The sequence below is a fragment of the Cryptomeria japonica genome, chromosome 2 (genome assembly GCF_030272615.1).
Source record: "Cryptomeria japonica chromosome 2, Sugi_1.0, whole genome shotgun sequence".
NCBI classification, from domain to species: domain Eukaryota; kingdom Viridiplantae; phylum Streptophyta; class Pinopsida; order Cupressales; family Cupressaceae; genus Cryptomeria; species Cryptomeria japonica.
Window position 1 is genome coordinate 604,671,888 of NC_081406.1, and position 15,880 is coordinate 604,687,767.

Sequence of the window (15,880 nt, forward strand, 5' to 3'; positions counted from 1 at the left end):
CCACCACCAAAAACCTCGCCAAGATCAACTGGAACACGCTACACCACCAAAAATACCACATAACATGAAGAATATTACCTGACCCAAAAGATCATCAAGAACGCACACAAGGATCAATGCAGATCACCAAAATAACTAGGACATGACTATAAAACACCAACAAGCACATTAGAACCATCCACAATAGCTGCACCAACACCACTTAATCAAATCTTCATCGATCAACACACTAATACTCAAGAACACTTATCACCAAGAATTCAGACTAGAAAGATAACTTGCAAAGCACCAAATCATGAACCATATAAAATGAAGATACACATGAGCATGCCACATACTCCCCCAAATCCACAACCAAATATATAGTCATACCAGAGCACAACAGATCAAATACCAGACTCTGCCAACTACAGAGCACAAAAGAACAGTCTTCATATCGAAATCCATAACTCAATCAGAACACCACATAACATCATGTAATCAATAAAGAATGAAGTTTCTCTAGTTGATTCAGCATCCCAAATAGTTAAACCAACCAAATCAACTCACTACAAATATCAGATCACCAAACAACTCTTTGCAATATGAAAACATAGGAATATATTGACATCAATGACAACAACATGTCCTAGCAGCAACAATATCCAACAATCTCCCCCTTTGGAATTGATGGCAACATATGAATGTTAAAAACATTCAATGCAAAGGAATAAATCAACATCAAAAATCTCCAACAAACTCCCCCTAAGATCATACACAAAAAGCTCTAAAGATAAGGTAGTTTTTCACATGCTTCTCTCCCCCTTTGAAAACAATGCCAAAGCAAATGATGCTTCTCTCACCCTTTACAGGATAATCTCTCCCTCTAAGAAGGAAAATATCTTCCCCTTAGGATAAACTCACAACTTTGAACATCTGAATTACTGACTGATTAGTTTGGCTGAGGAGCAGCACCAACTCATCAACCAAGATATAAGATAAGACTCTAAAGTGAATTGGATTGATGCATCCCAATGCATCTAGTCCTCATCAGGAGGGGAAGATACCCCTAAATTGTCTCTCAAGCAAACAAATGTATCTTCAAGCAAAGGTTTAGTGAGAATATCTACAATCTGATCCTTTGTAGATACATATTCCAATGTGACTTCTTCATCACTGACTTTCTCTCTCAAGAAAAGATACTTTATTGATACATGCTTTGTTTTAGAATACAATATTGGATTCTTGAAAATATTAATAGCACTTAAATTATTACAATATATAACACTAGGCTCATCATAAATAACTCTAATATCCTTCAACATCCACTTCATCCAAACTACATGAGTACAGTTGCTAGCAACAACAATGTATTCAGCTTCAATAGTAGATAGAGATACCATATTTTGCTTCTTACTGGACCATGAAATCAACTTCTTTCCCAAAAAGAAAGATCCACTAGTAGTGCTCTTTTGGTCATCAACACCACCTACCCAATCAAAATTTGTATAGGCACATAACAAGAAATCATCATTCTTTGGATACCACAAGCCATAGTCAACAGTCCCCTTCAAGTAAATACTTGAAGGGGACTATTGACTATGGCTTGATATTTGAAAATTTTCTTCACAACAGTAACATGAGTCTCTTTAGGATCAACTTGAAATCTAGCACAAAGACAAACAACATGTATAATGTCTGGTCTAGTCAGAGTTAAGTACAACAATCCACCAACCATAGATCTATACAAATTCTGATTAACTTTCTAATATTCATCATTTTTAGATAACTTGCATCCAGTCACCATAGGAGTTCCAACAGGTTTGGAATCATCTAACCCAAACTTCTTCAATAATTCCCTTACATACTTAGATTGAGAAATGAAAATGCCTTTGTCAATTTGTGTAATCTGCAATCCTAAGAAGAATTTCATCTCACCTATCATAGACATCTCAAATTCCTTTTGCATATCATCAACAAACTTCATACTCAAATCATCATCTCCTCCAAAAATGATATCACCAACAAAGACTTCAAAAATCAAAATGTTATCATTATCAACCTTAAAGTATAAATTACTATCAGCAGTACCTTTACAGAATCCCAACTTCAACAAATACTTATGGATACCAAGCTCTAGGGGCTTTCTTTAGTCCATACAGTGCTTTATTCAATTTGCATACCATATCTCCTTCATCTGATAATGAAAATCCATCTGGTTGCTAAATGTAGACTTCCTCTTCCAAATCATCATTCAAAAAGGATGACTTGACATCCATCTGATATACCTTGAAATTCTTGTAAGCAGCATATGCAAGCAACAATATAGCAACTTCAATTCTAGCTACTGGAGAAAAAGTCTCCTCATAATCAATTCCTTCCATCTATGAACACCCTTTACATACCAACCTTGCTTTGTTTCTTACCACTTCACTAGCCTCATTTAGTTTATTTCAGAACACTCATTTAGCACGAATCACATTCTTGCCTTTAGGTCTCAAAACAAGCTCCCAAGTGTTATTCTTCTCAATCTGATTCAAGTCCTCTTTCGTATCCTTTATCCAATTCTCATCTTTACTTGCTTCTGCAACATATTTAGGTTCAATCTTGGAATCAAACATATCTCTTCAGTAGCAATCCTTCTCATAGTCATCACACCTTTATTCTTATCACCAATTTTTTTAATGATTCAATCTTACATACCTCAGAGTCTCTGATTGTTCTGATTGTCAGGTTCATGAAATTCTTCACCGCTAGCAAAAATATCCAACAAATATATATGAAGTCTTATGAGACAAGATCCAGATTTGTTTCAACATCCTCAATAGAGTACCTACAAAATGAAAACAATGCAAACCAAAATCTAAACTAGAAACACATATGCATGCTCTAAAAACTACTCTATTGCACTCCTATTCCTCAAGACTTGTGTTTTGTACTAATATTGCTCTCAGAAGCATGCACAAAGGCTATGCGGAAATGGAGATTTTAAATATGATGAATGCAAGATAAGAATGCTAGAATGCAAAACAGTAAGCTCCAATATTAGATCGTCAAATTGATAGATTGGTAGATTGCTTATTAGGATCGATAAAGATGAAAGAATTTTCTTATATAGAGAACACCTTAAAAAATGGAGGAATATGATTAAGAGGTGAAAAGATAAAAGGTCGGCTAGGATTAAAGGGTAGGCATGAAAAGTAATAAAATAATGAAGGGGGTAGGTAGAGGAAAATTAAGACATAAATGGCATGTGTCATAGAGTGAAAAAAGATAATGAATTAATTAAATAATTAGAAATTTATTTAATTAATAGAGGAAATGAGACCAATTAAATAAATAAAATATTTATTTAAATAGGAAAAGGCTAGAATGGATAAATAAATTAATAAAATAAAAAATTATTTAGTTAATAGAAGACTTTAAATAAAATAATTAAATAAATAAAAATATTAATTTAATTAGGCAAGACAATTTTAGGTGTCTACATTTTGCTCCTCTTTGAGACAATGTAGCTTGTCGCGTTGGCGCAAAGAACATAAGATGAACTGATACAAAGTTGCCCCAAGATGGGAATGATATGTCTCCTCGAGAGAATGATCAAACAAATTGATGGAGATTGATCTCTTGATCAATAATAAAAAGTAGATTGGATGATTGATATTGCGTTGTAAGTGATTAAGTTGAGATGCACATTTCATGGAAATGCATAGTTGATGAGGCATACCTTCCAATTGATGAAAATAAAAAGTATATCCAGGTTGATAAGTTGATTAAGCTGATTAAACTGATAAAGATTGATGTTAGTGCAAGATAAGGTGATCCAAAGATTGATTGATTAATCTAAGGGTATTACGATTACAAGAAGCAAGTTGGTGGATTCAATAAAGTGATTAAAGATTTAGAGACATGCATCAATTGGATAAAGCATTTGATTGAGCACGCTGCAATGAGAAAAATGAAGAAGATGATGAAAGAAATGATGAAAAAAAGAGATGAGAGGGGTGATGAAAGGACAAAAATGATGAGAAAGAATATATGAAAGGTGATGAAAAATTCTTGTGCTTTTTAAGTGCTTATATCATCATCAAGCTTATTATAGCAAAATGATAAAACTCATCTAGATATAATAAGACCCAAATGAATCATCATACCAATTGTGTGAAATAAAACACATCAGATAAGAAAGGATTGCCTTAGTTTACATCAGAATGTCATGTTTTCGATGATCTTAGATGATCATGTCTTAAGACGAGTCATCATATTACTAAGGAACAATCCACAAGCAACAAATAGGTGAACATGCCCCATCCTCGCCTTTCTAGTCAAAGACATGATCCTAGAGATAAAATCTCTAGTAAGAGACATCCTGGAAAAGCTAAAAGACACACCACCAAAGATAAAATCAAAACAATCAGAAGACATAATCAAACAAACGGACACTGCGTATTTTATTCCACAATCATCTCGTTCACAATTAATGTGTTCGGTTTTGATAAATCGATAGGGTGTTGTTATGTCTATTCAATCAGAATTTCATCACGTCATGATTTTTTTGAAGTTCGAAGCTGCATGCTCATCCGAAGTGTTTGTGTTTCCGCAACGTTTATTACATGTTTTTTTTTTTTTTAATTATGGATTTTTTCAAGATTTTTTATGATTTTTTCAGGACATTTTATGATTTTAGGATTTTTAGGATTTTTTCAAAATATTTTATGATTTTTAGGATTTTTTCAGGATATTTTATGATTTTTAGGATTTTTCCAGGACTTTTTATGATTTTTAGGATTTTTTCAAGACATTTTATGATTAGTTCCTCTAACCGTGAGATGCCCAAATATCCCAACCCACTACTAAAGTTGAGGAGATGCCCAAGTAAGGGATAAAACAAGATTAGTATGCAAGAGCAGCGCTGCGCATGGGGTATGCAAAACAATCCACAAGATATGATGGGGGTGGGAATCTTATTATGGAATGGGAGGATAGATATAGATAGGGCATGAACAAGTAGAGTAATGAAGGAAAGAGGAGCTAAATCTCTACGCATGATGTCGTTTGCATGGTTTTGATCATGGTACTTGTCCAAGGTGCATGTTTGCCAAGTTTTCACCAATTGATGAATTTATTTTTCTTTAATTTTTTTTGTGTGTCACAAGGCGCCTATTTGCCTATTTTTCACCAAAGTGACGATTTTTTTAGGCCTTTTCTCATTTTTTGTATCTTTTCAAGATCTTGGTCTCATTTTGTTGTATTTTTTCAGGATCTTTTTCTCTTTTTTTTTGTATTTTTTCAGGATCGTTTAAAGAAATTCTCTAAAACACGCAAGCATAGAACTTGTGAAGGTGAATTCTATTGATTGGATCTTCAAGCGGTTCACCCTCATGAGTAGCTAGTTAATATGCTCCTGATCCATAGGCAGCAGTGATAATATATGGACCATGCCACTTAGGCATAAACTTGCCCTTTTTCTCTCTGTCTTGTTGATTCTTTGGATTTTCTCAGACAAGATCACTAACTCCAAATGTATGAGATATGATATTGTGGTTGTAACTTCTGCACATGCACTGTTGATATGCTCTGAGGTGATCAAAAGGAGTTTGTATTCTTTCATCCAGCAACTCTAATTCATGCAAGTGGGAGACTCTATAGTATTCATTACTAATTAGGTTGCACAAAGAGACTCATTTGGAAGGTATCTCGACCTCAATGGGAAATATAGCTTCACTACCATAAACCAGGGAATATGGAGTGGCTCTTGTGGGAGTGTGGACACTCATGTGATAATCCCACAAGGCGGGGTTCAACTAGATATTCCAATCATGACCAACTTCATTGACCGTCTTTTTGAGGATTTTGAGGATATTTTTGTTAGAGGCCTCAGCTTGGTCATTGCCTTGAGGATGGTATGGTGTGGTGAAATGATGTTGGATATGGAATTTCTCACAAAGCTCACAGACATCTTGATTCTCAAAAGGATGACCATTATCAATAATGATGGAAAGGGGGACACCATACAAGCATATGATGTAATTTATGATAAATGTAGCAATTTGTTTTCTAGTGATATGGGTAAGAGGAACGGATTCAATCCATTTTATGAAATACTCAGTAGCAGTGATGATGAATTTGTGGCCATTAGATAAGGGTGGATAGATTTTTTCCATGAGGTCGAGTCCCCACTGACAGAAGGGCCAAGAGGTGATAATTGGTTGCAATTCTTGTGCTGGTGCATTTATCAAGTCTCCATGTATCTAGCACTGCTTGCATTTCCTAACAAACTGATAAGTGTCCTTCTCCATGGAAGGCCAGTAGTAACCAGTATAAAAGAGTTTCTTAGCTAGGGTAGGACTGCTCGAATGTGCCCCACATATACCTTTGTGTACCTCTCGCAAGGTAGTGTTGGCTTTGTCACACTCAAGAAATTGAAGGTACCATCAAGATATCAACGCTATAGGGTATCAACTAAAATGACATAACGGGGGGCCCAACAAATAAAGGTTTTTCAGGCTTTAGTAGATAGATCGAAATGTAAGGTATTATCATATAAGTAGGCATAAATATCTTTGTACCAGTGGGAATTAGGACCAACGATGAGACATATAATTTTAGATTGTGGTACATTGTAGGAAGGCTCAAAAGAACTAAGAACTCACAATATTCGATGTTACGTGATATTATTACAAGGGATGCAATTGTAGCCATTACATCAGCTACTCTTTTGTTGTCTCAAGGAATTTTCTCAAATGTGATTGTGGTAAAATAAGCCTTGAAATCATCCATCATTCTTTTGTATGGCATAATATTTTCATCTTTTGTTTTATAATCATCATTAACCTTTCTGATCACTAATTGAGAGTCACCATGCACACACAACTCTAAGATTTTCTATTGTTCAGCCATACAGAGTCCAAAAAATAATGTTTCATATTCAGCAATATTGTTGGTACATGGAAGATGTATCTTATAAGCCTTAGCTATGCAATCAACTTGCAGTGTAACAAAGAGAATGCCAATGCTAGAACTACCATGTGTGAAGGAGACATGTCAAAATATAAAGTCCAGATATTTGAAGATTGACTCATTAGGTAACTCTATGATAAGTGGATGATCATCTGTGACAGGAGCATCAATGAGTTGATTTGCTATAGCTTGTCCTTTGATTGATTTTTTTTTGACATATTTACTGTCAAACTCGCTGAGAATCATGACCCATTGAACTAGTCGTCTTGTAAGAGCTTCTTTACTTAGAAGATATTTAATTGGATAAATTTTTTCAATGAGCTTGTTTGTTGTGTAAGCATGGGAAAAAGCATAAAGTTGTGTCGCACTTGGGGCTAACTGGGGTTACTCTGGCTAGACTACCACCCAGCCACGTGATGCCCCATGTCAGTGGTGTGGCCCCAATAGCTCGGTCGAACTCAATTCACTTGGACTATTGGCTACATTATCCCATTTGTGAGTGCTTGAGCTTAGAATATTTTTAAATATATATATACTTAGACTGAACTCAGTCCGGCCAAACTAAGTCTGGACGGACTCACCTATGTGGCAAGTGATGTGCTAGCCAAATCAACTATTTTGTTTGTATTTCTGAAACTTTTCACTTCTGCTCAATTTTTCTTCAGGCATAATATTTTTTTATAAAAATTAAAAAATACACTTTTGTAGAGCTCGAAGTTATGAATCTAGACATGTAATTTTTAAGAATTTTGATTAATTTTAATATTTTTTATTAATTAAACATCGTGAGTATTATTTTTTAGTTAAAAAAGAAGTTGATGAGAAATTGAAAAAAAAATTAAATGATATTAGAAAAAATTTAAAAATATATTTTTCACTAGATGAGAGAATCTTCTCGAAAAGGGTATAATTTTTTTTTTATAATCATAAATTTAGTAGAAGAAAAGTGACGTCGAATGATAACTGCCAAATTCAGCTATGTTGGACTTTAAAATATTATTATGAGAGAAATATAGAACAATTTTTACTTTTTTAACACTGCATATATATGTCCTCTATTTGGAAAATTAAAATCAGAACAAAAATAAGTTCATTTTCATTTTGTTTGGTGACTCCGACTAGAACCCTTGGTTTTTAACATTTTTTAGCAATAAAAAATCTATCTTTGAATATATAAAACAAAAGTCAATTTTAAATTTTAAATTTTTAAATAACAGACGTAAATTTCATTAATATTTCTATATTTGATCATTTTACATAATTTTGAAAATCAATTTTGAAATGTCACTTTTATGTGGTCGAAGTTAAACAGTTTTAGTTGTGTTGGCCACTTCCTTTATAAAAATGTGACACAACATTGTGCTTTTACTTGTTGCATGTAATGTCATAGTTTTTGTGAGGCAAAAACTACAACAAGACACACTCTCTCAATAGGACTGCAATTAAGCTCATATCCAACTAAAGTACAGTTGATGCAATATATTGCACATTCTTTTCCTTCAGAGTAATGTTGCACCAAAAGTGCCCCTAGTATTGTGGCAGTTGTGGATATATATACAGTAGTAAAGGCTTGTCATCTACAGGAGGTACTAACACTGGTGGTGACATCAGATATTCTTTTATCTAATGAAAAGATTGTTCACACTTGTCATCCCATCTGAATGAAACATTTTTATGTAGCAAGTGCTAGAATGGTTGACATTTATCTGCTAGTTGTGCTATAAAGCGACGGATAGATTGAAGTTTCCCTTGTAAAGATCTTAGTTGATAGATATTCTTTGGTGGCTGCATCTCAAGTATGGATTTCACTTTTTCAGGATAAACTTCAATTCCCCTAGATGATATTATGTATATAAGAAGTTTCCCGGAAGTTATCCAAAAGACACATTTCTTTGGATTCAATCAAACTTTATTTTTTCCAACATTGTAAAGATTTTATCCATGATTTATAAATGTCCTTTCTTGGTGTAAGATTTTCCAAGCAAGTCATCTACATAATCTTCCAGATATATATATGCATCATGTCATGAAAAATAGTGGTCATTGCACATTGATAAGTAGCTCCAACATTCTTCAATCCGAAGGGCACAGGTGGCGTTCCAACAAAAAGTTCCCTAGGGAAAAAGCGAATGTTGTTTTGATCTGATTCTCAAGAGCAATTTTGATCTGATTGTAGCCCAAGAACCCATCCATAAGGGATAACATCTTGTGTCTTGCTATAGAATCCACTATCAAGTCAATATTTAGAGGTTGGAAGTCATCTTTAGGACAAGCTTTATTTAAATCTGTGAAATCTGTGCAAACTCAGACATTCCCATCAATTTTTGAAACTGGTACCAAATTTGAAATCCAATTAGCATAATCAAGAGACCTTATAAATCCAACATCTAACAACTTTTGTAGTTCTGCCTTTACCAATAGTGTCACGTGAGGATGCATTTTTCTCATTTTTTGTTTGATAGGTTTTACCTATGGTGGCAAAGACAAGTGATGCGTAAATAAATTAGGGTCTAGTCCTAGCATGTTTACATGGGACCATGCAAAATTAATCTGACTTTCCTTGTAAAATTGGATACGCTCTATTCTTTCTTCAAGTGTCAATGATTCTACTAGATGTATAATCTTTGGTTGCTCTTTTGTGCCCAAGTTTGCTAGTACTGTCTTTTCCACTAAGATAGATTGTTTCTCATGGTATAATGCTAGGGGAAGTGTGTCAAGCCTTCCATCCTCAGGTGCCTCGGAGAGGTTTTCACCTTTGAATACGTCCTTTATTTTTAATTTTTCCAAGTCTAATAGTGCTACAGAATGGTTTTCACTAGAAGACCTATTGATATTTTCTATAATTTGGTGACTGCAAAGCTTGACACCTTCTCCAAAGTAAGCCGCATTGTTGAGTTCTATGGTGAATCCAACCCTATGATCTCCAAGGGGTAAATCACTTCGTGCTCCAAGAAATTTATTAATGCCTCATCATTTTGAAAAACAACTAATTAGGGTGGTCCTATTTCGTCCCAAGAAATAAGTTGTGGGTGAACAAGGGGTAAATGATCATTATTAGGCTCAAGGCTATGAATAGTTATATATATCAATGAAATCGTCAGAGTCATTGATGGCACCTTCCTCGTCAATCTGTGTTGCATTATAAGACTCCCCTACCTCACTCGATTTACCCTTAGTACTCAAGGTCTTATCTTTTCAGGCGTTTCATACCCTAGACCAAGAACCTTGCATCCACCATCTAGTTTTATTGGTTCAAGGATACCTTGTTTTTGTAAACCAAGGGGATTGTGACCATCACAGCCATATCTTTTCATTATCGTCAATCCTTTTCCATATTTCTCAGCTAGTATTTTGACTTCAGGTCTTGCAATTTGTTCTTTTTCTGTATCTTTGTCTTTGTATAACCATCTCAAGAGATCCTCTTCTTCCATTTCATCGTACAAAGCTCCCCGTTTTTTGAAAACTATAGGTTTGCAGACTATAGTAGTGGTGTTCGATGTTGTTCTAGTCATTTGTGGTTTTCTATAAGTGCGAGGGGGAAAAGGTAGCTTACCAATGCAGGGAGCACAAATAATAGAATATTCTCCTACTTCATGATCTTTTACTTTTATTTTGATCTTAGCTTCATTGGATTTCGAGGTGGACACTCTTAAGGAATTAGGATCAATGTATGCTTGGGAAGGAGGTGCTTCACAATTGCTAGGAATGATAGACTCAATCTTAGAACTCAGATTGTTACAATACATAAAAGGGTGTGGATCTCTTGGTATAGTTACTTTAACACCATTGTATGGAAATTTGATGCAATGATGGTAGGTAGAAGGTATAGCCTGCATTGTATGGATCTAGGGTCTCTCGAGGAGAATGTTATAGGTCAAGGGGAGATGAAGGACATGGAAAAGCACATCCTTCACCACATGTCCCACTTTCATAGGCAATGTAACTGATCCCTTATATGAGCATTCTTTCATCATATGCCTTTATTGTAATATTTTTCTTTGGATCAACTGCACTTTTATCAGACCCAAGCTCTCTAATTAATTTCAGTGTACAAATATTTAGACCTGCTCCTCCATCTATCAGAACTCACTTGATCTTAACTCTATGGACAAGGACTCCAATGTATAAGGGTGCATTATGCAGTTATTGAATGGATGAATTGTCATTTTTGATGAAAGTGAGGGTATGAGGGGAGGCAATATGTCCCACCATATCTTGAAATTGGTCTACATGCATATTTGTAGGTACTGTAGTAGTAGAGAGCACTTTATCAAGGATAGCTTTATGTTTAGGGGATAGGCATAGAAACTCAAGTATAGAAATCTGAGCGGGCATCTTCCCTAATTGCTCTATAAGGTTGTATTATGAAGATGGTGCAGTGGCTTTAAAATTAGGGCCTCTAAGAATAAATGTGCCTCTACAGGTGGTAAGATTACAATCAGTTTCTTTTCCCTTTATGATGAAAGTGTTCACATGATATTTAGCTTCACTAATTTTGTTTATGGTATAATATTTAGCATTAGTATAGTTCACGCCATCACCAGATTTAGGGGCTTTCCCTTTATCCTTGTCATTCTTAGGGAAATGATTTTTAAATATATCTCACAATCAGAGTTACTGGAAGGAGTATATCCATCAACTAAAATTTTTCCCTCATTAAGAAGGTCTTGTATCGCATGTCAAAGTTTATTGAAACTGTTAGTGTAGATGTATAAAAATGACCACTTTCCTAAATGAATATTTAATATTCATTTTTAACCCCATTCCTCTATTTTAATTGAATTCTATTTAATTAATTTCTCCTCATTCATCTATTTAATTAAATAAATTACTCGATTTATTTAATTAAGTTCACCTAAACCTTTTCTAGTCTTTAATTAAATAAATCACTTTATTTAATTAATTCCCCTTTCCCCCTTTTAATTAAATTGATCCTTGCAAGCAAATAAATCTAATTTATTTATTTAAATTCCCCACTTGTATTTATACAAGTTAATTCTATTTTAGTTTATATAAAGTAATTTATTTTAATTTAAATTCCCCTCCATCAACTTGCATTTTCCTACATCTCCCACTTGCCTCCTAAACCCCATTTCTAAATTCTTCTAGAACCCATCTAATCTTAATCAATTAGCCTAATCCCTCCAATCATATCATTTCCCTAAATTTGAGGATGTCACTTCTCAAATTTAGAAGAAAGTCTTCTAAAAACAACAAAAGTTTTGTGCCTTCAACAAGCTAGCTTGTTGAGTTCCCCTAAATTTGGAAGGACTCTTACAAATTTGTCCCCAAAGGCTTCCAAACCATTAATTGTTAACTAACCCTTTTGGCAAGGTTAGAGACTTTTTGCCTAACTCAACCTTCATCTAACCCAGGGGTGTCATCAAGCACTCATGGATTTACCCTTGGTTATCCCCTTAACCTTTGCACAAGAGTTTATCCCTTGGATAAAAGCTTTATCCAATGGATGACCCTAGCCTAACCTTAACCTTACCTCCTAAGATAACCTTCATGTCTTCTCAAACATTTAATGCTTCTTACATCCCCTCTCAAGTAGCCTCTTGTTGACAATTGTCACCATTTCATTGGTAAGAATTGTGAACATGGATTGATTAAATTTCAATACTAGCCCTTGTTAAGATTGCTCAATCTTGACCCTCCATTGCCCTATTTTTCCTATAAATAGAGCTCACATTCTCTCATTTTTTAGGATCCAAGTTTTATGCATCTAACTTATAGTCATTTTACTAAGCATTTATCCTCTCTTTATGTAAAATACACTAAGCATTTAGAAGCATTTCCATTATCATAACATATCCATGTTAGACTAGTATATCTTGTCAGGATAGGATTCTTAATCCTTTATCATAGCATCATATTCATACTAGTTTAAAACATTCTAGTTTCAAATATCATACATGGTGTAGGAATGCATTCATGTCATTCATAAATCATCACTCATTCTTGGAGTTGTCATTCCTAAGCCACCTTGCCCGATGATCTGAGAGAAAGAGTGAGACCTTGGGAATCCTATGAGATAGAGAACAATGGGACACACCTTGGGAAGTTGAGATATTCAATATAGTTCCATAACTTACACCAAAAGTCTCATTGGTGTGTGGACCCTTTTGAAATTGACTTTTGTGTTTCTGTTGCCCACATTTCTTGCACACATTTATGGTGCCCACTGTGGGGCCTAACCCCATTAATCACATCATTTTCTATGCAAGAGAAATATTGCAAGCACGCAAAAAGGTTGGTTTAACACATTGAGGCCTTTGTTTAGCACGTAGAAACCTTTACCTAGCGCTTCTGGTATATTGTTTAGCACATTAGACCTGTTCGCTAGCGCATTCAGACTTTTTGTTAGCACCTAATATTTTGTCTTTCTTTTGTATCATTATAGCACATTTGAAAAATAGAGCAACGCATTCGATAAACAGTGTAGCGCATTAGGTGGCTAGTCTAGTGCATATGTGCAGTAGTTTAGCACATGATTTTAACAGAGAAAAACACAAAACAGCAACCGAGGGAAAATAATTCTAGGCTTATGTAAGCCCACAATTAGATTTTGGTTTTTACTAACTTTTTGCTTGCATGTAGCTCTAACCATTTTCTTGCAGGTTTAAATCAAGTTAAGATAGGAATTTTAGTTCTTTTTAACTTTCTAGTTAAGGTAAAATGAATTCACTTTTCTATAAGTTTGGAAAGAATCTCACTTGTCTTTTTGGGTTTAAAAATGTACAACATCTTCCTTTGGGTTATAAAAATAATTTCATTGATTGGATTAAAAAGAACAACAAAGAAATTTTTTGTTCATTCTTGCAAGTTAGGAAAACACTTCAAATTTGGGTTAAAAAGAAACAAAACAAATTTCCTTTTCAGTTTGGAAAGGTAAAAATAACTTCACCTTCCTTTGGTGCATACAAGGATTCATTTTGATTTGTTGCAAAAGTAAAAGAACCTCATATTTATTTTTGTGCAAAACAAAGGGAAAGTTTTCACTTATCGACTTTAATTTTGTTGACCAAAATCGTGATTTCTTTTTTTGACCAAGATTTCCAATTTTTAGATAGAAAATCATTTCTATACAAAGTTAAAAAGAATACCATGCTTTTTGGAGCAAAATCTCCAAGTAGAAGTTAGACAATCATTTGCTTTGAAGGATAAAAATAATATTGTTTGCTTTGTCTCGAAAGTGGAAGGTATATGTTCTCCCCTTAACTGGGTGACCAAAAAGCCAAACCACTCGAAAAATTTCTTTACTTCAAACATTTACATCCTTTAGCAGGCCTGCCCTCCCGAGTTGCTCTTAGAGCGCCATTAATGGTTCGTGAGAGGGGAACGACCTAAGTGAAAAATGACTTTATCGCCAAGTATTTCAACCCACTATAATAAAAAATGGAGGCTAACGAAAGTCCCCTTCAACGGTTTTGCTCAGCGATTAGCCTTCCCCCAGTATCTTTGAGATACGTAAAGCCTTTTTTCTAAAGGTTGGGAAGCCTCCCGAGAGAGTTTATCATTGAAGACTAAACAGAAGCCTAATTAAAAACCTTAGCACTAGAAAATTTGAGCCGAGTCAGTATCCAAACATCTTCAATATCATATTGCAAGGGTGGGGAAGAATTTGTCTCCAAGATCACTCACCATATATCTCCCAAGATAACTACTCAATTGTGAAGCAATTCACTTTGAGTTAATTTCTGGAAAAATGCAAAAAAATGGGTGCCCTCTAGGGGGTGACACAGTTGTTTGAGCTGACAGAGTATTGAAACTAGTGGGCTATGATATTATGGATGACCCTTGAATAAAGAGTTTGCTTGATTTGTCTTACTTGTTATCTAAACCAGTGAAAACATCGGGGATTTGAACACATCCTCATAGAACATACACTACTTGTCTAGCATAGGCAACATTTGTTATCTCTTTCATGCTATGTTTGCAATTTATTTTTCAAAAAGTCATCCATCAAAAACACAAGTGTTAAAAATTAAAAAATGGTAGAATCCAAGAAATCAAGGCAGCTTAATGCATAGGAGCAACCTCCTAGCACGTATCAACCATTTTGTAGCGCATATTAACCAAATCATAGAGCTTTTAGCAATCATATTAGCGCATAACCAATATCATACTAGAAAAACTTTTAGTAGCACTTTTCGGCACCAGTCTAGTGCATATAGTCATTAGTGTAGCACATTAGAGACATATCTTAGCACTTTTAGCTCAAACAGTAGCATGTATTAAGGACATATTAGCGTGTAACCCTTCCAACCAAGTCATTTTTGAACAATGTGAGTTAGAGCATAGGATAGGAATCTTAGCACATAGAGAACCTTCTGTGGCACATATGGAACATTCATTAGCACATACAGTCTTTATCTTAGCGCATGTTAAAAAACCTAGAAAAACAAAGAGAAAATCAGGCCTTTCATGAAAATTTCATCAACAGTCTTGAGTACCCTTTTAGGTCTTCTGTCAAACTCAACAATCAAAATTCGAATCCAATAATTTGCGAGAACCAATTTCAAAATCAACAAGGCATTCTTAGAAAAAGTTTTTTGAATCTTAAACTAGCTTGAGATAAGGATTCATCCAACAAAATCAAACAGTATCATAATAGTCATCAAGGTTCCACCATCTAACTGATTTCTATCAAAAATAACATACCAAGTTTAAACCTTAAGTTGTCAAATCAAGTTTCCATATCGGGAAGCTTTTATCCATATCATTTGACACACTTTGTCATGGAGGCAAATCAAACTAAACCTCTACTTGATAAAGTAAAACTTGAGTATTCAAATGAAGTATCCAAATCCAACATCAACGGTAACCTTTGATCATCCATGTATGACCACTCCTCATATTTTGAGAAGAACAAGTCTTCATCACAAAAATAAGTTGAAAAAGAGACAACCTAGTCCTAGGGCCCTTATCGAAAGGA